Raw genomic sequence first — 21,349 nt, 5'->3', positions numbered from 1 at the left:
ATGCCACACTGGACTTTTGTTTAAAAAAAAACACTCTCCACCAATAAAACGTGGCTAATTGGTGTTTCGCATTGCTGGAGCAACAAACATAACATCTGATGAAAACATGGTGCCTCGAGACAATCAAACTCTTTCAACTAAACATTCATTAGCAGACGCGACACTGATTACGGCCATTTGACATCAGCGCATGCAAAAGAGAATCAGCCTAAGGAAATTTGTCGTCAATCCGGATTTTGTTAATTGGTACATTTTCATGACATGTCGTCTGGAGCTTAAATGCATTGAAAAGGCCAATCGTTGACCGACAGCTTTAATGAGGGCTTTTTTAAATCATGTAATCAATTTAAAGACTTAATGCAGTTAAAGTTAATGGGGATACAGTTAATAAACTAAACTAAAGTGAGTTTGTAAAGTGTGTAAGTTTCTTCTGCTGCCTACATGTTCTTAGTGAATACTATGAGTTTTGTTCTTCAATGTGGCAAATATGAATACATTTAATGTGTATACTCTGTAAATAACCAGCAACTGGCTTGGGGGATATAGCATACTAATTTTCAGGTTTATGCTCTTATTTTGAGTTTTTGATTGAACATAATTACATGCTTTAATGTTCAGAAACATGTTTTTTTTCTTCCATACTGTCCATCTGTATTCATCTCATGTCTCAAACCATCAAGTGGTAAAAAAAAATATGGATGCAGTGTCCGTGTATTCACACATACGTTTCTGAAGAGCCGAAACTATGTTAAGATTGGAGTACCTCAAGGAACCTACCTTAGTCCTCGACTATTCTCATACAATCTACCTACAGTAATGTTAACAGCATCCATCTAATGCTGATGGCATTACTATAGTTGCAAACAACTATTCCTATTTGCTATGTAAAGATAGTGGACGTGTACCGACACTTGGGTAGGACCCTTCCCGTAACTTTCCAACGCAGTCGGCAGCCCAGCTATTCACTGTGGTTGCGGTAAACACGTGGTTAACGTTGGGAATTCAAACAAAAACACTTCTTTGCGTTAGGTGAATAAAAAAAAGAAATATACGCCGAGGGGTATGACAAAAGAGCCGTTAATGGACACCTATAGGGGATGAGAACAGGCTTCTCTGTGCTTTGTTTATGGAGCTGATCATGCCTCTTTGTGCATGCAAGTTCCAGCGGTTAGCACCGATAGCTCCATCCCCAACCACGGTGCAGCCCCATGCAGGTTAACACCATCATCTGCGTCTGCACCTTTGCTTCCGTCTGCACCGTCAGCATCGTTAGCCGCCGGGCGGCTAGGTGGAGAGCCAAGTAGGGGGCCAATTCCTCGATTCCTAGATACGCTTTAAATTTCTGATATAGCATCTTTATCACCATACTAATTTAGAGAATTGGGCCAATATGGTACTTCAGTGCCTTTTTAGCTCTCACGGAATTGTTTTTTGGCAGTCGTCCTCCAAACAAGATTATGGCTCATAAATAGACATGATACGCTGTGATTACACCTACAACCCAACGACCTGCAGCATATGGAGCAGCACCGGGACTCCAGGATGGTTGGTGCTCAGCCTTAACTCTGCAACACAGCCACCCCCGCTTCCAGATATCAACTCGATTTGAAGTTCAACACGTTTCAAAGTGCTGAGATGTGAGACGTGAGAGCTGCACTGTATACCTTCTCATCTCGGCAAAGATAATTTACCAGCGTCTTCCAACTTCTCCCCCCCCCCCCCCTCCGTTGGTGAAATTTCTGCCCCGGCACTTGTCACTCATCTTGATGAGCCGTCTACCTCGAACACATGATTCAGTCTGTTGCAGACGTGTCGTCATCTGCACCACAGGCAGCGAAGAAGCAAACAAAGAAGACCGCCAATCCGGAATTTAAAAATGCAACGTTGATCCCAGAGTCTCTGTGGCCAGATTCAGCTGATCAGCTCTTTTTATTATTATTCTTTTACTAGATTTGATATATAACTAGCACATACCTCTAAATTATTAATACACATTGGGAAATTGAGATATGTATACACAGTAACAAAAGAAGAGATCGTTCTCCTTTTTCGTTTTGGAAGTAAAAATAGCATATCCCTGCTTTATATCTAGACTGGAGATGGATGCCAAGGCTGCACAGGGTCATACATATGCATACTTGATAACTACATTTGAAGAATGGGTTTTGTTTGCAGTGCTCCTCTGTGTGTTTGTGTTGTTTTGTTGCCTCAGTGTAATTCCACTTATCTTGATTAGAAACGTCGAAGTTAATGAAGCCAGTTGGGGATATATTGAAGGGATTATTTGCCAACGAGCAGAGGAATAAACATCGCTGTAATCAGCCAACAGGTAACAAACATGAAGTTATGCAGAGGAAAAGTATTTAGATAAGAGAATGTCCACACACACACACACACACACACACACACTGTATACAGGGAACTGGGCTTTAGACAGAGCAGCAAGGACGCCACAGCTGGTTCACGGCGTGCGCTGCAGCCGATTTAAATTGGTGGTCCACCCCAGTTGTTTAAATGCAGATGTCACCGATCAGGTGGGTTACCATTAAATATTTAAACGCTATCATAAATTGAGTCTCTTTTGACTGGCAGACAATACATTTACAGCTGCAATGGAACACTTTTTAATTGATTGATTGATTGATTGATTGATTGGGAAATTGATGCCACGTATGGCGGAGCAGGAGGGACGGTTGCATGGCAAATTGGGTTTCAGGCACCTCTGTATTAATAATGAAGGCTGTTTTGGTTCTAAGTGATTCTTTTTTCTAATGGGATAAAGTTTTTTTTCTACTCTCCGCCTAATTGGATAAACCTGACCTCGAAAAAATCTAAAAGGGAGCCTCTTCAAACTTCACTTCTAACAGACTGAGCACAGCTTCTGAGTGTTAGAGTGCCTACGCAAGTGTGACAGTGACGATAATGAATTTGAATTAATTCCAATGAATTCATGCCACATCTCTACTCAAAGTTTGTCATTGTCTATAATTTACTGGGGGAAAAAAGGCGGATCTTGATCTCCTTTTGTTGTAATTTGATTCAGATGAGTCCCGATTACAGAAACAAAAATAAAAAAATAGGATAATTGACCGCAGTGAAAGGACGAGAACCTCCTTGTCTCTGGAGAATAGATTCAAGTCTGTCTCCGCTCATCATTATGTAATCATGGTGCCAGTCAAACACAAGAGGTGAAAGTGGGGGATCAGAAAACCACAATGTAACAGCCCATTATGAGAATGGGAAAAAAAAAAAAAGGGAGTGTGCTACTTGGCTATGCAGAGATATCTGGTTTCCTGCACTTGTTTACAAGAGTGAAATCATTTGGTTTAATTTACTCCATATGCGTTGTTAATAAGTGGAATAATCTGCATATAGACTACCAATAAGCAAATAAGAGCGTAAGGGTTTTAGATGGCCTGCTGCAATGTAATCGTGTCAGGCTTGCAGGCAGTTTCATTCAAAGTCGATGAGCAATCATTCCTTTGTTTGGTTTTAAAAAGGTAAAAGTTGTTGAAAGCGAAAGAGTGGCTGAAATTCTAGGAAAGGGAAGATTGCACTTTGTTGAATTTGCTGGAAGTGGTTTCTCAATATGTGGCCACTTTATCGCTTTTGCAGCAATGGATTGTAATGGTTTTACTAAGTCCTTTAGCCTCACTCCCTTATTAATATGAATGCTATCATTTGGATTTTAACTGTTGTATTTAATAGATAAGGCGCATGTAAAGCAAAAAAGATGACTCATTCAAAGAAGATTTGACTGAATCCTCACTTCATGAATCTTTTAGCTTCTGGTGCCTCCGGATTTTTAGGATTTGAATCATCTCCTTTTTACAGCCTCAATATCTACACAGCATCCAGAAGCATTGTGGACTTTTCTCGCCCTTTCTTCAGTCCAACCTTTTGCAATTTCTATAGCTGTTTTCTATTCTATTCAATTGAAAATGTCAAGCTGCAATATTGCATCCAAATGCACGTGGTTGATTACCAATGGAGCTCCACGATGCGCCGTCCAACGAGAAACCTTTCAGACGTGATGGATGAATATGTTTCTAAAGTGAAGAACCACTGGGTTAAAAGGGAGGTAAATACATTTTTTTTAAAACACCTGTGAGGTACTTTCAACCGACTAAAGGTTCCAGGTGGGTTTTTTTTACACCGTTGTGCAGAAAGCCTCAAGACTCCCTCAGTGTGCAAAACGTCAACTCTGACTCCTCCCACCGATCTCACAGCTGCAGGCACTCAGTCTTTAGGTGCTTCAATTAGATCTCACCAGAAATGCACCACATCCACAAACCCGTGTTGTTTCTGGCTGAAGTCTAGTATCGGGCGTGTGTTTGGTGATTCATCTTTTTATCATTTGAAAAGATATTAGATATTGAGATTAATGTGTTTCCTTCACAACACAATAATTCCCTTCATCAAAATAAGCCTAAACTGATATCACTGGAGCCGGTGTATCTGCAGGCAGCTGACACCAAACACTCTATTAAAACCTTTCCTTTCCAATCTACTCACCCATAGTCCATCAACTTGGCTTTTTTTCGATGTTTTTCTTCCATAACCGCAGACATAATGACAGATCGGCATACTACCTACACAGGTAAACACACTACGTTCCTTCAAACTTTAGAATTCTTGACTTGCCTGGAAGCTGAAAAAAGGCCGATAAGAAAAGGTTAGCAATATGTTGTTCACTAACTGACCTGGCAAATGTTTACCTTCTTGCTGAAAGAATGTATATGAATGATAAAATGTATACCTCTCGATATGCTAAATATGAAGCCGCAGCCAAGCATTAACCTATTTCTCTGCATGTCTCGTTTTACATTTGAATGCATTTGGGATTGTGCAATAACATCTGTGTTTGTATTCTCCCAATCTTTACAGTCTGTTTACTCAAAAGGAAAGCGCCGCTTGTGACCCCCAGAATCTGGTGGACTTGTACCTTCTCTGAGCTGTGCAGTAGCTTGTATACTTCTAATTAGATCATCTAAGGACTGTGAGATGGCGGGTGTGGTCGTATGAAGATATGAGGAATAGTTTTGGTCTATATGCTCTTGTAAAGGAGATTTTTAATCTCAATGAGGCATTTCCTGGTTAAATAGATTTTACATTTAAATATGCACACGAAGGATGTCCTGAAAGTGGAAGAAATTTGAGTTAGATTTGCCTAATAAAAGTGTTGGAGGAACTTCTAATTTGGGGGTAACAACACACTTTCTCCAGTGCAACAACAAAAAAATATGTTTGATTTCCACTGTATCAGTTATTGGCAGCCAGTTTGTTTATACTTTCCATTTTAATACCTCCCTACATAATGGTAGGAGTTTACCAACGAAAACATTTAATTTGAGGTGGATAATGGAGGTTTAAAGGTCCTTTTTTTATTTATTTTTTAAATAAAAAACCTATGTTGTTTTGCTTGGTTTAATGCTTTTGATTTGTTTGTGTATTCTCTCTCTTTATCTCTGATTTCCCCTGGCTCCCCTGTGGATCAGTGCTAAATGAAGTGTAGTCTATATACACGCACACACTCACACACACACACAAAGTGGCACTCTCGTCTCACAGCACGGTGGGGCGGTGGTATCCATCACGGCAGGTTTTATCCCAGAGGAAGTGATGGATTTTGGGTTGGCCTGGATCAGATGATACATTTCACAGCTGAGGTGCATTATGTTGTTCTGTAAGGAGTTAGAAGACCTGCCCTTGCTTTGAAAAATGATGCACTCCATAATCTGAAGTGTTTCTAAAAGGCTCATTTCAACGGAATTTAGAATGAAACAGACCTGTTGCTTGATAAATGATTATATGACTAAATATAGTTTCTGTCTGGTCAGCTTTTTTGATTTGCAAATGAGCCAGTGATGGATCATAAGTACAAGCTAGCCTGTGGCTGCTCGTTCATCAGACAGATGCTCTAGCAAATCTTAAAATAAATCCACAAAAAAGTGTGATTTTATTTCCCCACATTAAGTGTCATGAATTCGATCATGACACTTAATGACACAGAAATGGTGAAAAAAGGGATTCTGACTTTTAATCCTTAATACAGCACAAACAAAATGCTATAAAACACAGTCCAACTTGGTAGTGTGTTTACATTGCACATTTAGTGGATTGTCATAACTCCAAATGTTTTATTTGTAATTCAAGCTTCGTGTTCCAGATCAGAGATGATCCTCATGACCAATCACTGAGGTTATTTTCTTAGTCGTGACACATCTCTCTCAGAGTGATGCTGAATCATAAACTGGTTTAAACTGGTTTAATTTATAAAAGGTAGGTATGAGCTGAGAGAATGGTGAATGCATAATGCACCTTGTAAAATATTGCTCCATAGTGCACTAATGGCCAGAAGCACTCAATGCACATTCCAGGTGCTGATTACCACGTATCTTGGCAAATTCCAAACCATAACGACCAAAGAAAGCTTATTATGCGATAGCCAACATGGATGTAGACAATGCCCAAAACTAATTATGCAAATGCTTTAGAAGGAGGGAAGTGCATTCACAACAGATGTTCGACCTCAAAGATGAACCCAACGGATTTTGGCAAGAAAGTGAAAGTTTAAAAAAAGATACGTATATTCCAAGCTAACTTGGGCTAAAAGGGTAATGCACTGTTAGTGAGCAATATTTGAAAAATAAATACATCTTTGACCCTCCTGCGTATTCAGTTTGGACCGAATATTGCGAGTAGTCCTATCAGTTGCCTGTCAGTTGTCCACAGTGCACTCGGAAAGGGCCTAATTTTTTCGAGGACACTTCACATGTCCATGAACCTCTTACAGATGACATTTTAGCACAAATCCGCATGAGCACACTGCCAGTTCTGAGCAATTTAGCCATTTGGATTCATGAACAACAAAAACCCATTTCTCATACCTCTCTCTCTCTCTCTATCTCTCTCTCTCTGTCTGTTATGTCCTTCACCGCTCAGCTGTGTCCATCTCATAATCAGATTAGGACATTATATTTGAGGTTGTTGGCCTAATGAGTGTAATAAAAGGTCCCTGAGAGCATTGCTGCCCCATTAGCGTCATCAGGCCGCCGCTGAAAGGAGGGCTTTGTGGACTCGGCTTGATCGCGGCTCCTCGGAGGAGGTGAGCATCCATCTCTCAGGTGGGCCTATTGATCTGTTTACGCCCATATGAGCCGGCAGGACTCGTAGGAGTTAGCCGCCACGCACACAGGAGCTATATTCATCCGGAAGAGCTGCCGTCGTGTTGCGTAACAACTTCAATTCTGCTGCCTTCAAACTCGGGAAAGTAATATTGTGCAGCTGTGACAATGTTGGTAGATTATATAGCAAAGACCGATTAAATATTGAGGATATGGGCTTGACTTCTACATTTACAAAAACACATTCAGATTTTAGTATTCGCACAGGACTGTCTTGATCTGCACTTCCTTTATGAGTGGATGAGAGTCATTGTTGAAACAAAGACTGCAACAGCAAACAGCTGGGACCAAAACTCTGCAAATTTCGATGAGCCCTGAGTGTTCGGGGATCAAATGTGGTTTTTTCGGGGCCGTGACCCAAAGCGATGACTTTTGTCAAAATCTGTTGTTATCGTGTGTTTATTATTTTTTTCCTCCTCGCAATGACGCAGTATTAAAGTGGCTTTAATCACGCGAGTCCCACGCCGTCGGGCTTTTCACGTCACAGCGGGTTTGCTAAACCGCTGCTAAGCGCCGTGTGCCGCTGCCTGCAATGACGAGGAAGCGAGTAGAAGCAAAAGCCAGGCGTTGCTCCAGCTGGACGACGGCAGCCAGACTCCAGGAGCGTGAGCGTCAGTATGCCACACTCCACTCACGCCGCCCTTTATGTGGCTGAGAGGGGAGTGACTTTGCCAATTTGATTTATAGACCCAGATTAGCAGCTGCATCGGAGGCTTGGACGTTGCCATCAAAGATGCTCTCGGAGAGTGAGGACGGTCTTGAGAACAACGTGCACACTTTTCCACTAAAAGCAAGTGTGTGTGTGTGTGTGTCGGCGCTCCATCACGCACATCAGTTTCCTCCTGTGTGTGTCAATATGTGTATGGAAATGGGGGGAAAAAAGTGCATGGTCGGTGAGCACCGGGCAACTCCCTAAAAACAGTCATGAAAGGGCAATTATCGATGACCCCTGCAGTAATAGAAAGGCAGCAGCTTTCTGCATGAGGGACCGGGTAAGCTGTCGCGAGCAGCCAGAGAGGCCAGACTTCAGTAACGGGTCACCGAGCACTCTTAGCAGAAAGCTCCTCAAAGCCATTTCCTCTGCCAGCTTCCGTCATCAGAGGACGGTTTCTCTCACTCCAGATTCCACTGATGTAATTGCCCCGAAGTTCAGAAGAACTTGCTGAACTCTTGAGGCGAATTGATACAGCAGTGCGCTATTTAAATGTTTCCGCTGATGGTTTGGAATAAAGTTTCGGGGCACACGCATGAGTTAATATTTGACAGCAGTAAAATGTTCAAACCATATCAAAGCAGAATGGACTTTAGATCAAACCTGAGAGTAGAACTCAAAACAGTGCCGGCTGCAGCGCTTCTCTAATATTAAGCATTACATCGCCACAAAATGGAAGTAGCTTAAAAAAGGATGTATTACTTCTGATGATACTTTACTCTCTTTTTTGTCCACAGGCAGAAACACATTTGACTGTCTCATTCAGGACCATTTGCAATAATGCCGTGGTTATATGATATGATTTCATACCTGGCCTCTGATTCTAATTGAACAGTCATTTTCATTATCCCCCCCCCTCCCCCCCCCCACACACACACACAGAGCCACAGTGCATCCACAAAGAAGAAAAAACTCTATCGTTTAACATCCCAACTAATTGACAGTGAAATATACAGTATCTGACACAGAGAAGACACCTATTCTGTTTTCTTGGCCCGTTGACAGGAGCACGAGCCATCTATTAGTCTGTATTTAGAGTGGATGTTACAAACTTAGCCAAAGTGAAAGCTTGAGCAGCGTTGAAAGCACGCAGCGCTTTTGGCTCACATCTGAAATCCCGCTGAGATTCTCTTCCCCCAAACATTCCAGCGTTTTAATGATTCAAGCAATTAATCCCAGAGTAAATAATAACTGCTATTGATAGAATGACAATAAAACGCAAAAATAAATGCGTCTTGGAATTTTATATTTGACGGTACTTCACGTTGAATATTGATCAGATGGAAGATGTTCCTTCATTGCTGGAACTCTGATTGGCTGAGATGAATGGGACACGAGAGAGGGCTAATGGCTTGTGAAACAGACGGATTTTTTTCCATTATGTCAAAGTGGTGTGAGAAATGACCGAAAATGGGCATAGTGGCGATTAATTCGCCGTGCTCGGCTCCTTCAGCCCTTCTCATCCTGCCAAGACAAGCCCAGAAAATAAATGTTACAACGCAGGGCAGATGCTCTCACCTGACCGAGGGCGGTGAATTGCCGTGGGCGCAAAGTCACCGAGTGGGGTCTGGGGGGGAGGGGGAGGGGGTGTGGGGGGGGGAGGGTATCCCCCTCCGGCAAAGCACCATCGGAGGAGGCTTTAAAGAACATCTCACCTTCAAAATACTGCTAACTAGCGATGAAAGAGTCATATTTCACTTACGACTGAACAAAAAAATCATGGAGGCCTATTTATTTAACTATCCAGCTACATTATAATAAGAAATATCACATATATATATATATATATATATATATTATTTTCATATGGGATTGCACTCTTTTTCAGAAGTGATACACCAGCAGTGAATGAGTCAACGACAGAGACAATCATCCTTATAATGACTGAGGCATCATGTTAACCTCTGGCAACTTTTAACTATTTTTATAATAAGAATAAGGTACATTTTAAATTCGGTTTATTTTACCCGATATCACAAATTACAAATTTGCCTCAGAGGGCTTGACAATCTGTACACATACAACATCCCTGTCCTAATTTCAAACAAATGAAATAGTACCAATACTTTCTCAAAAGGCTACAGGTCCAGAAGGCATAGAAACTTAGAAAAGCATCTCATATACTATGAAATGGAAAATAACCTACGAAATCAAAATGTTAAAATGTTAAAACTGACTTTTTTGTGGTGAACCGAATTCGGCTCAACCATTTCTATAGGTCACAGTTCACAACAGCAAGACAATTAGTGCGAAAAAAAACTGCCAGCTGACAGAGCCACCATCGACAGGGTATACCTGCACTATGAAAAGTTGATTCACACACCGGAGACCTGCCAGCTGAGAACCACAGAGGCTTTATTGATTTCCTGAAGCTTTGTCAAGAGTTCAATACGCTGCATCTCCTCTCATGTTTCACAATCATTACTTTGAGTGAATTTCTGCTATTTTCTGCAGCTCCAATATCCCCCCGCCACCTCCGAAGCGGTCAGAGTTCCTCACTTCCATTACTCCATCATCATATCTGGCCGACGGTCGTTCTGAACCAATCTATTGATGCTGCCTTTCAGGCATACGACTGCAGAGCCCTCACCTCCCATCACCAGCATGATCTACGGATCGGTCCAGGAGAATCGACCGTGGGAGTCCTTTTTTTTACCACCTCTACTGGCCTTCTTTCACCACCATCGGCATCGAAGGTTCCGGGGGAACCTGTCCCATCACCTATCTTCAACGACATGCATACATTGGGACACTTCAGGTCGATGAGTCCCAAGTCTTTCTCTTTGGCGAGAGTGATCTCTTAATATTCAAAGGCTTATCGGGATTGTTTCATTCTCCCTTCTCCTTTCTTCTACCCATAAAGCAGGTGATACTTATCAATGAAGGAATACAAGCAGAACAAAGGTTATCCCAAGAACGAGGAGCATTAGCTTTAAAGAGACAGAGATAAGCCGGTGATAGACATTTTTATGGACTTGTCCTTTTGTGTTTGTATTTATTCATTTGTTACTGCACCGCGCTCAGCTTCTAAAATGGCAACACATTGTGTCTCGAGCCAACAACGCCCTCAGACGACATCAAGGTGAACAAGAGAGAGACGTTCAGAGCGGTGGAATAGAGTCATGTCTGGCCCGTTTCCAGCCTGAGCATCTTTTGAGAAAATCAAGTTCTTGAACAATGTCCCGTTGCTACGATGTAGCCAATGTAGCCCATAATAACGGAGAGAACACGAGGAAGGTAGTGTGACGGAGATTAGGAAAGGTGAACTCCTGGAGCCGAACACATAGTCTGCCCTCAGCCAGCTCTGAACACACTCGCTGTGTTTACAACCGGAATGCTGCTTTAATTTGAGAGATGACTTCTCACAATGCGGCCACTGTTTCCGGAAGTGGAAACATGCCTCGCATACTGTGGATGTTCGATCTTCTTCTCAAAACTTGCACAACCCTCGATTTACCGTGACACGGTTTTCTGCTTTCGGGTTATTTTGTCCCAAATCCGCTATGACTGTAGTAAAAGTAACAAAGACGCGGTCCTGGAAAAATGCAAAAGACTGTTTCAATTTGGTTGCAGTACACTTAAGGGTCAGAAAAGTTGAGTTTGGATTGCGAACCACTACTCACCATCAGACAAATCTTCTTACTTCATGAATACAAATCTAACAAATTGATGTGCATTGCGAGAGACCACCAGTGGTTAACTTCAATCCCTTTTTGTATTTGGATGAGTCAACATTTCCTTCTTGTGGGTTTATTTAACACTTAACCACTAAAAGGCGTGTGCAGAAAGTCTGAGTGAAGTCCTTTTTCACCAAACATGACAGTCGACTGCACCGTACCTCTTACAGTACGTTTAGCCTCCAGCTGTCTCCTCTTCTACGCCGGGCACCATTCATTTTCATCAAGTCAAAGACGTTGACATTTCATTTACTCTGCTTCACTGGGAATCACCTCAAATCAATTGCAGGCACCTGGAAGACACCGTAAATCTTCCTAACAGGCATGCCCCTGAAGGTAAATCAAAGTGAATGTTGTAGCCTCTCGAGGGGAATTTGCAACGACTGTGAAATGGAAAGCGGAACCCCCGCCCCACCCGAGGTGGTTCCTTCTTGTTTATTCTAAGTGCAGGAAATGATAATTCTCTAATGAAACGCAACAATTTCTCTCCCAGGTACCGTATGATTTGCAGAGCCAGTGAATTAAGATGAAGGACACGTCTCAACTGTTTTGGACACAGTGCAGATGTAATCGATCCCCGGTCCTCTAGCTCTGGCCATCCGAATCATCGTCCATCTAAAGTATTGATTTTAGATTTTAAGGAATACAATACCATTGACAGATGTGATTTTGTTGACATTTCTGTCCATGTTTATGGTCTTTAGTAAGTAGTTCTTCAATGTAATTGTCTTTGATAAAAGAAACTTTTTACATTTCCGATGACGATGCTAAAGGAAACAGATTGTGACACCTAAATGCTAAAAAAGAATCAATGTTTTATGAGAGGATGATGATGGTGACGATGTGCTATTGTCAATAATCTGGCATCTTCATTTGGCTCGTTTGCAAGAAATCTGTCGCGACAGTGTCCGAGACATTTCAATGTGCACAAAGTCAAGGCCATCTTGTCGCGGTCAAACAACACAACGCAATCCCAAATGAGATACACACAAGGTCTTTAATGTCATGGAAATTTCAGGTTTCTGTGTCGCTCGAGTCCGAAGGAGAGAAATGGGTTTTTATCTCGAAGCAAGCTGGCCATCCATCAGCAATTCCTCTCAGTGTATCAACCTACCAGAGCACAATGATGTCAGGCATTAATCAAATGCCGACACCTCACATTCAGTACTGAGACGTGTACCCTTTTCTCCCGGCCCAAATCTGGTCATTGTCCCGCTGAGGCTCTCTGGCTGCAGAGTAAAGACTCCTTTGGTGCCAAGCGCCAATATTTGACAGCTGGCGGGTTGCGCTGGAGCCATGTTGGAAATAAATATGTGGAAAGTGCCGTGCAAGACACTGAGAATCGAAAAAAAGCACCATGTTATAAACTCTTGTAGGCCTACTTCAGCCCCTTCATTATAGTTGTATTCCCACTCAAGTGTTGCAGGAGTGCTATGGGAGGTTGCCTTCGGACTCTTACATGTGCTCTGTTGTCACTGTGCCGGGAATAGTCCTATCCCCCGAAAAAAATGCAGCAGGTCAGGGAGAGGGAGCTTCTTCTGGCGCGGTTCGTTATTTCTTCTACGAGATTCCCCACTGGCCCCTCATTCATTCTGTTTAGAAATCACAGAGCGCTATTAAAGTGCTGAATCAAAGCCTTCACAGGAGGGTCGTAAATTGAACATCTTGGTCATTTTTTTGGCTGGCTTGAAACTCTTCACAGGGCTGTGTTCATGTCGAAACATGAATCTAATGTGGGAAGCCAAAAAGCTTGTCTATGTATACAAAGATCGGATAGAAGTCTGTCGGTGATACTTGCTTGCTTCAGCCTCGGAGGGTACTTTAACTGCTTGTGGTTGATTGTGAAATACTTTTGGAGGACTTTAATTTTTCAGATGGATGATTATCCGGATACAAAATAGCAGGGAGCCACATGTGACTCTGGAACGCATCTCTTCGTTCCCTCTCTGCTGTTAGAGAACAAGGATGTTTCGCAGACGCTATTGGTTGAACTCCTCTGCTACTTTATGTCACCACAGGGATACACTGGGGTGACTTCTGAAACAAGAAATCTCAAATATTTAAGGATTTACAGTACAGGGTTTCACTCAAAGGGAATTTTCACCGATAATTGTACTATTATTACTTTTTGTGAGTAATTTCTGGATGAGACAGTTCACTATCTGGACAACAGTGCTTCCCATCTCGGTAGCCAATAGTAAATGCATCCCAGCTGCTCTAAAGCAGTCCTGCAGCAGATGATATATCTTATGTGATCAGCCTTTATGGTTCTTATCATCATTATGTGCTGCTGGCAGAAGTCTTGTAGTGGAAATGGCTTTGGTTGATGTGGGGGGGGAAAGGACAAGATTACTGAGTGTTTATTGTCTTCCTTAATATCGTCTTTATTACAGTATCACAATCCCCACCAGCAGGAGGAACTTGATGGAGAGAACTCCATCGGCCCGACTAACCGATCACAGCTATTGCGCTGTCCTTGTAATTCTGTATCTCCGAGCCAGAAGGTGTAACTACAGTGGCTACATATGCCCAAAAATCCAAATATTTTTGGTCTCCTTTTGTGTTCCTAGACTGGTGACACATGAACCCTGCTAAAGACCCCACTTACTCAAAATCCTTTTTATTGACCTTTTGAATACCCTGCTGCTAAACCCAACCATCATCTTGATTATGTTCAATAACAACATTTAAAATATCCAATGCCAACATTTTAGAATATGTATTTCTACAATATGGCAACATGTGTTTAAGTTGAGGGTAGGATGGTAGTTATGGCAATTAAAATAGGGTTAAGATATGGTTGTATGAGTTAGTTAAACACCAGTCAACCAACACAACCTCAACACTCTCCCATGGCTCCACATTATGCGCACTATTTTTGAGAAGCTAAAACAATGTGTCACTCCATGAACAGCAGTCAACTCCTGCTAAACGCAAAAGATTACACGATTTTTTATGAACAATTAATTCATATGATTATCTATGAACAATTTGTATATGATTTTTGCTGAGCAAGTGCCCGGTTATCTTCATTCTTTCTGAAGCAGACTGTTTTCGAGTCCAAAACTTTTACAGTGTTCGGGCTGAGTGCTTTATTATCCAGCAATCTACGCATGAGGGAATACTGATACAGAAAATTATGGTATGGTATTTCATTTGGTGAGGTACGACCCTGTTCAACAATTACACCCGTCTCTGTGTGTGTGTGTGTGTGTGTGTGTGTCTCTCTCGTCACTGACTTGGGATTTGCAAAATGGCTTGAAAGATAATGCACTGCATATAAAAGTGTGTGCACCGAGAGGTAATGCGTGGCTTTTATGAGAGTATCTATTGTAATGATGATAGCAGTGATGAACGGTAACGATCTGAGCGGCTCCGTCATGTTCCCTCTGCTAATGCGCCAATGACCAGACACCATTTACGATGGCCCTTAACACCCCGTGCAGACCAACAGTGTACACGGATAATTCAATACACTCTAAAAAAAAAAAAGTTTAGTCAACTTAAAAAAGTGAGGCAACCAGCTGCAAAGCCTTTTTGAGTTCACTCAACTAAGGGCTAATGTGTTGTGTCAATTTATGATAAGAAGTTCACTCAAAGTGATATCTTAAGTTTGTCAAACGTAACATTACTATTCAGACGTACTTATGTATTTAAGTTAACACTACTTAAAATATTGCATTTGATAGTTACATCTACTCATGTACTTAAGCTCAGAACACTTAAAATATTAAATTGGAGAAACTTTAAATTGTGTGTTCTTGTAGATTAAAAACATACATCAACAGCACTTAACATTTTTTGTTGAGAAATGTTATGTTGAGAACTTACTTTTAACTTAAAATGTTTTGTTGAGAGAACTTACTTTTAACTTAAAATGTTTTGTTACTAAATTTCACTGCCCATTATTTGAGTACACTCAACATTCTTTGCATCGTTGCCTTCATTTAAATTAATTAAAAATGTACACCGTTTTCTTTGGAAAAGTCAACAGTTAAAGAAAACAAACTTCTTCAAACACAAAATGTTTATTAACAATCACTAAACATTTGTTTGCATAACTATATGAATTCCAGGTGTCAACACTTTAACATAGACAGCAGAGGGTCAAACATCCTTAAAAAACATCCTTATACGATTGTATAAGTGAGCAGTGCATCACAGCCACGGATGAAGAAATACATTTTCGAAAAAATAAAAATGAAAAGATCGCCCGACCTGGTTTCGATCTCTTTCACGCAAAAGGAGACTGCACTCAAAGACATGCAGTCTGTGCGCTGCGCCACCAGATATTAATTTCTGCTCAAGTAATTTATATATTGATCCATTAAGTCGAAGGGATCTGAAACAACTGGTTACCTTGAGCGGATATGTACACTTTGAAACATGTTTAGCGATGTTTGTTCGCAACATAAGAAATGTGACTTATCGCCGAAATGGATATGAACGGGGGCTTGAAGATCTCCAGCAATATGTTTGTGAATGTGTGACGAATCTGGTGAGCGAGACAGAGCCCCGCTGCAGATGTTAAGAGAACACAACGCACGCGTAGGGAAACCAGTAGGTTTGAAAACCAGTAGGGGTGTAACACCGGCTGCTGCCGAACAGTTGAGGCATTAGACAGTGTTCTGATTGTCTCCGCTGAGGCCAATATGTTGTTTAGTAACGCCGTTGCTTAAGGGCTGTTGAGCACATTGTTGATCACCTTCCGTTTCAACTGAAACACCTTCCCAGGGTTGCCAGGTCTGTGTGACAAAACCAGCCCAATGGCCAATAAAACCAGCCCAAAAACCAGCCCAATATCAGAACTCAAAATATGCCCGTGCCAAACCATATACACTGCTTTTAAAGTCCAACAGCATTGCTATCATTGCCAAATGTATTGTAATATCTACAAAGTAACACCAAATGTTTAGTATGCCAGCATTAAAAGCAGTTTATGGTAGGATTTGGGTATAAATAAATTATTTCATTTAAAATATGGATTTTTATTGAAAGATATTCATGTAATTTGCATGCAAAATAGGTCTACCCGAACCAGCGGACACAAAATTCAACCCGCGCCAACACTTCAAAAGTTGCCCAATGCAGCGGAAAACCGCGGACCTGGCAACACTGCACCTTCCGTTGCAAGTGAAATGCCTTCCGTTTCAAGTGAAATTTTTATATGTGTGTATGAGAGCTTTTCATATCATCTGTGTGTGTGAGAGCTTTTCACTAGTATGTGTGAGAGATTTTCAGTTGTGTGTGTGAGCATATAGTTTTTCAGTAGTGTGTGTGAGAGCATTTCACTTGTGTGCGTGAGAGCATTTCAGTAGTGTGTGTGAGAGCATTTCAGTAGTGTGTGTGAGAGCATTTCACAAGTGTGTGTGAGAGCATTTCACTTGTGTGTGTGTGTGTGAGAGCATTTCACTAGTGTGTGTGAGAGCATTTCAGTAGTGTGTGTGAGAGCATTTCAGTAGTGTGTGTGAGAGCATTTCACTAGTGTGTGTGTGTGAGAGCATTTCAGTAGTGTGTGTGAGAGCATTTCAGTTGTGTGTGTGAGAGGGTATTCTGAATAATGTCCCTCACGGCCCCTCATAGCAGTGCCTCCCTTGTGCTGTTTAATTAGCAGCTCAACGTTGTGTCAGAGTGTGCTTCTGGGGAAGTGATGAATACTTAAACTACATGAAAAAAAAGTTTTTTGTTGCTGGTCAGAATGTTTCTAAGTCTGCTTATACAGTATAAGCATGTTTGGACCCGGCACAGGTGAGGTCAAGCAATTATTACATGTTGGGCATCTTAAACTTCTCAGCCACGCCCCCTTTCACATCGATCCACCTTGGCCTTTTCCATGAAGAGGTTTTCAAACTGAACCCAAAATGAAAAGTCTTGAGGCCACTCAGAAATTCTGTACATGTTCAATGATTCTGCACCTCCGTGTTTTACGTGTGATGCCAACAGTATAGGTGAGATTGAATGTGCCCCATACAGAGCATGAGTGGAAAATCAAGGGGATGAATGGGAGTGTAGCAGGTCTGGCCAACCTGCAATTGACATGCACCTTCATCTATTGGCATAATCAGTCCAGCAGTCACATTTGTGAGGTGAAAATGTTTCATATTTAGTCTCAATGCACCAAGACCATAGAGTTCTGTAGCGGTGTAACATTGTGCTCGTGTGTGACCCAGAAGAGAACAGAGGTAATTGGTTCAGAGTCTCATACAACCCAAGAATATTAACACGAACACAACAGGGGGCAAATCTATACAACATGGATTATTTACGCTGCTAATAAGGGCGCCATCGATTCATTATCAGGCACTAAAATAAATGATGGAGAATTAATCTGTTTAGTGGGGAGGTAGCCGTCATCAATCTCAATGGCTGAACAAAGCTGGATTTTAGTAACATGTGTTGGGTTGAAAGCGGTTTGAATAATACTTGATGCATATTCAGCAACTTTAATGGATTTTATTGCAAGCCATGAGGTCACATGATGCTATCAAGCTGGTGTTTGGAGATGTTCCCTTGCCTAGAAAACCCCACGAGGCCAGTGGGAGACAGAACTGTAATCAATGACCTGGTTTCAGTAATTACTGTTTACTTTAGCTCATTATTTTCTCATGTGAAGGATATGTGGCCTTAATTGGTGGTTGCCAGGACGCGTATCTCCTGCCTCGGTTGGAATGGAGGTCAGGAAGTGAGAGCCGCCTCGGGCAGCTATTCTCGGCCCGGCCTTTGAGTCATTCGCATTCCCTAATTGTCCGTCGAGTCAACATGTGACAAAAGATGAACGGCAGTCTTTCGTCCGGCAGAGCAAAGCGGCTAACGTCTAACGCACACGCTTCACACGGAAGAGAATGGTTCACATGTTGACATTTACGACTTAATTAAAAAAGCAAGAAGGCAGATGATCCACCCCGGGGTCAGATGCTCATCACACACACGCAGGTGGCGACACACAAAACACACACCGTTTAGCTACACTGCACACATTTAGCCGAGCATCGCTAATCCCACCCCGGCTGGAAAGAAGAAGAAGAAGAAGAAGAAGAAGAAGAAGAAGAAGAAGAAGAAGAAGAAGAAGAAGGAAAGAAAAATCCTGCTCATTCCAAATCATGGAGATGATTAAAATATATTACCGTAACAGAGAAACTCCCACTTTGTGATATTAAAGATGTAACGTATGCACATAAATTCCCAATCGCCTCCCGCGTTTTGATTAGGAGCCGAGAGAGAGAACAAAAACGTAGATAATAGATATCAATGATTGAACTGTATGCAGAACAAAGTTGAGAATATATTTGCACATCATTGCATTATTTGCTCAAAAGCACGTACGCATGCAGCCACCCAAGGCTGAGGAGAGGCGGCTGTCACATCGAACTTATCAAGCGGGAACACGACTCTCAGCCAATTGTTTCAATCTCGCTGGCAATAGAAACATAGTAGTAGACATAAGCTGAGCTCTGGTCTCCAGGCTGAAGGACTTTTTAAATGCAAATGTGCAGCTTTTTTGTTTCCCTCCCAGAGTCAGACTTCAAACCAAAAACCGGAAGCCAAAAGTCCTCACAGTTGTTTTTTTAATAACTGTAATTAACCCAATTGAAATACTGTGAGCCATATTACCAGAGCACGGATCTCCTCTTTCAATAATTCAGTGTCTGAATCAGAACCGCAGCTCCTTCTGCTCCGACAGCCACTGCGTTCCCCAAGCTCCATCATTAAAACATCCTTTGAGTCCTTCCCTGCAAAGAACAATACCATCTAGATCGCACAATGCAGTTAAGTGCCACACACACACCACCACCACATGTACAAACACTTGCTGTGAGGATATGCCATGCTGTGTTTTCCCTGTGCAGAGCCTCCTGTTATGACTGACGAAAGGACAACAAAAAAATTCCATTAAACCGATCCCCAGTTACTGTTGCTCGGGCTGAAGAGAACATTAGGTGAGGGCAAAAATGCGGTGGTTTGATTAAATGCCTTCATACAACAACAAAAAAGGATGAAATAAAGCCCAACCAGAGATAAAGCACCACGTCTAATTACAGAAATGATTTTTTCTAGTATATTGAACATTTGTCTTTCCGTGTCAGCTTGGTAATCCAGTGGGTGCTTATCATTTAGTGAGTTTTAATCACTTGCAACCAGCTTTTTTTCTTCTTATTTTTCACGAGTAATTGCCTTCGCAGTGCATGGAATCAGAGACCTGCAGGCGACCCGCAGGAAGGTGAACACTGTGATGGAAGAAACCGAGATCACTGGAGCGTGTCAAAACAATTTTTCCCCCTCCTTTCCCATTTAATTACTTCATCCCGTTGTTTACTTATTTATCGCGTGCTTCGCCCCTCTCCTCCAAAAACACCAAATATCCATCGTGAGCCGCGGCGATCTTTCCTTCATCTCTACTCGCTTCCCCTTGAATCTGAACTCGCCCCCGTTGCTCGGGATGTGTGAGCGAGCCCCGTATCTCGATTGGACCTCTGGAAGAAGAAAAGAAAAAAAAACGCCCGTGCAATTTCCTGGAAGACTATAGTGATGGATTTCCCCAATATCAATCACTGCGAATGTGAGGCTCGAAAACAGCCCCCCCCCCCCCCCCCCTACCCCCGAACTGTCGGGGGAGGAAACGAAAGAGAAGCAAACGTTTTCAATCACGCCGTTGAACAGTTCTCTCTTCGGTCCTTGAGGGTTTTCTTTAACAACGTCGTGGTTCGAGATTTGTCCTACAATGATCACAGAGACGTGTCACCTGACGCCGTTGCCCGGCGACCCTTCATCCAATGCAACTTCTTCAACGAGCCTCTCCGGCTGAGGTCACGATCCGCCGACCTCGGGGGCCCTTATTACTCGCTGTAATCACGGGTTGCTCTGCTTAGCTACATTTGTTATTCTCCGTCGGCAGGCTAATGTTCGAAGAAAGCAATTTCACCTGATGGATGATCAGAAGAGCGGGAGAGGCCGTATCAGCTTTGCGCCTTGCCAGTGAATTTTGCGCGAGGAAAAAAATCCCTCCGATGACCATTCTCCGCGTGCTTTATTCGCTTATTAGTGCCCGAGCAGCGAGGATTTATTCAGCTTATCAGAACGTGCACGAGGCCCAGTCATTACCACGGTATTTACCCGTCCTCTTAAATCAAACCGGCCGTCGGTGCTTACATCACCACAGTGCTGAGAGAAAAATTACTCTGAGTCCGCAATAGGGATAACGTGCCAAAGAGGTGCTCCTCAATCTTGTCACTTTAAGTGCAATCGATGCCGCTTCCACACCGACCCTGAATGCCTCTGAATATCAGTGCCCCTCCATCCCCCACCCCCCCACACACACACTCAGCTGAACATTTCACTCAATATCTGACTGGAGGCTGAAAACATCTGCAGAAGCAGCAACAACAACAACAACACAACAAAAAAGGTAAGGCGGGATGAGAAGCTTTAACGATAAACCGAAGACGACGACGGCGAGGCGCTCTGCAGGAGCGGTGATGTAATGGAAACAGCTGGATGTGTAAAGTCTACAAATAGCCTGCTTGTGTACATTTAATTAATTTCTCTAAAAACGACAACTCGCGTGTGGAGCTTCGCGTGATATACACTACCGTTCAAAAGTTTGGGATCACCCAGACAATTTTGTGTCTTCCATGAAAAATCACACTTTTATTTATCAAATGAATATAAAATATAGTCAAGACATTGACAAGGTTAGAAATAATGATTAATATTTGAATTATTAATTTTGTTCTACAAACTTCAAGCTCAAAGGAAGGCCAGTTGTATAGCTTATA

General features: G+C 42.2%; 1 protein-coding gene across 5 annotated transcripts in view; it reads right to left on the bottom strand.

Annotated features, from left to right (window-relative positions):
• The window catches only part of chrm2a (cholinergic receptor, muscarinic 2a), a 125,894-nt gene that overhangs the window by 70,647 nt on the left and 33,898 nt on the right, over positions 1-21,349 (bottom strand). Inside the window, exon 1 of one of the 5 annotated variants that reach the window (XM_056424418.1) lies at positions 19,188-19,233. The exons of the other annotated variants lie outside the window; for them this stretch is intronic. The gene's annotated coding sequence lies outside the window, so the exon portion shown is untranslated. Of the gene's footprint in view, positions 1-19,187; positions 19,234-21,349 lie in introns of those variants that run through there. 5 annotated transcript variants of the gene reach the window in all.

Source organism: Pseudoliparis swirei, chromosome 10 (assembly GCF_029220125.1).
Source record: "Pseudoliparis swirei isolate HS2019 ecotype Mariana Trench chromosome 10, NWPU_hadal_v1, whole genome shotgun sequence".
In the NCBI taxonomy this organism is placed as follows: Eukaryota; Metazoa; Chordata; class Actinopteri; order Perciformes; family Liparidae; genus Pseudoliparis; species Pseudoliparis swirei.
The sequence above is the reverse complement of the archived record's forward strand: the minus strand, read 5'-3'. Positions and strand labels throughout refer to the sequence as shown.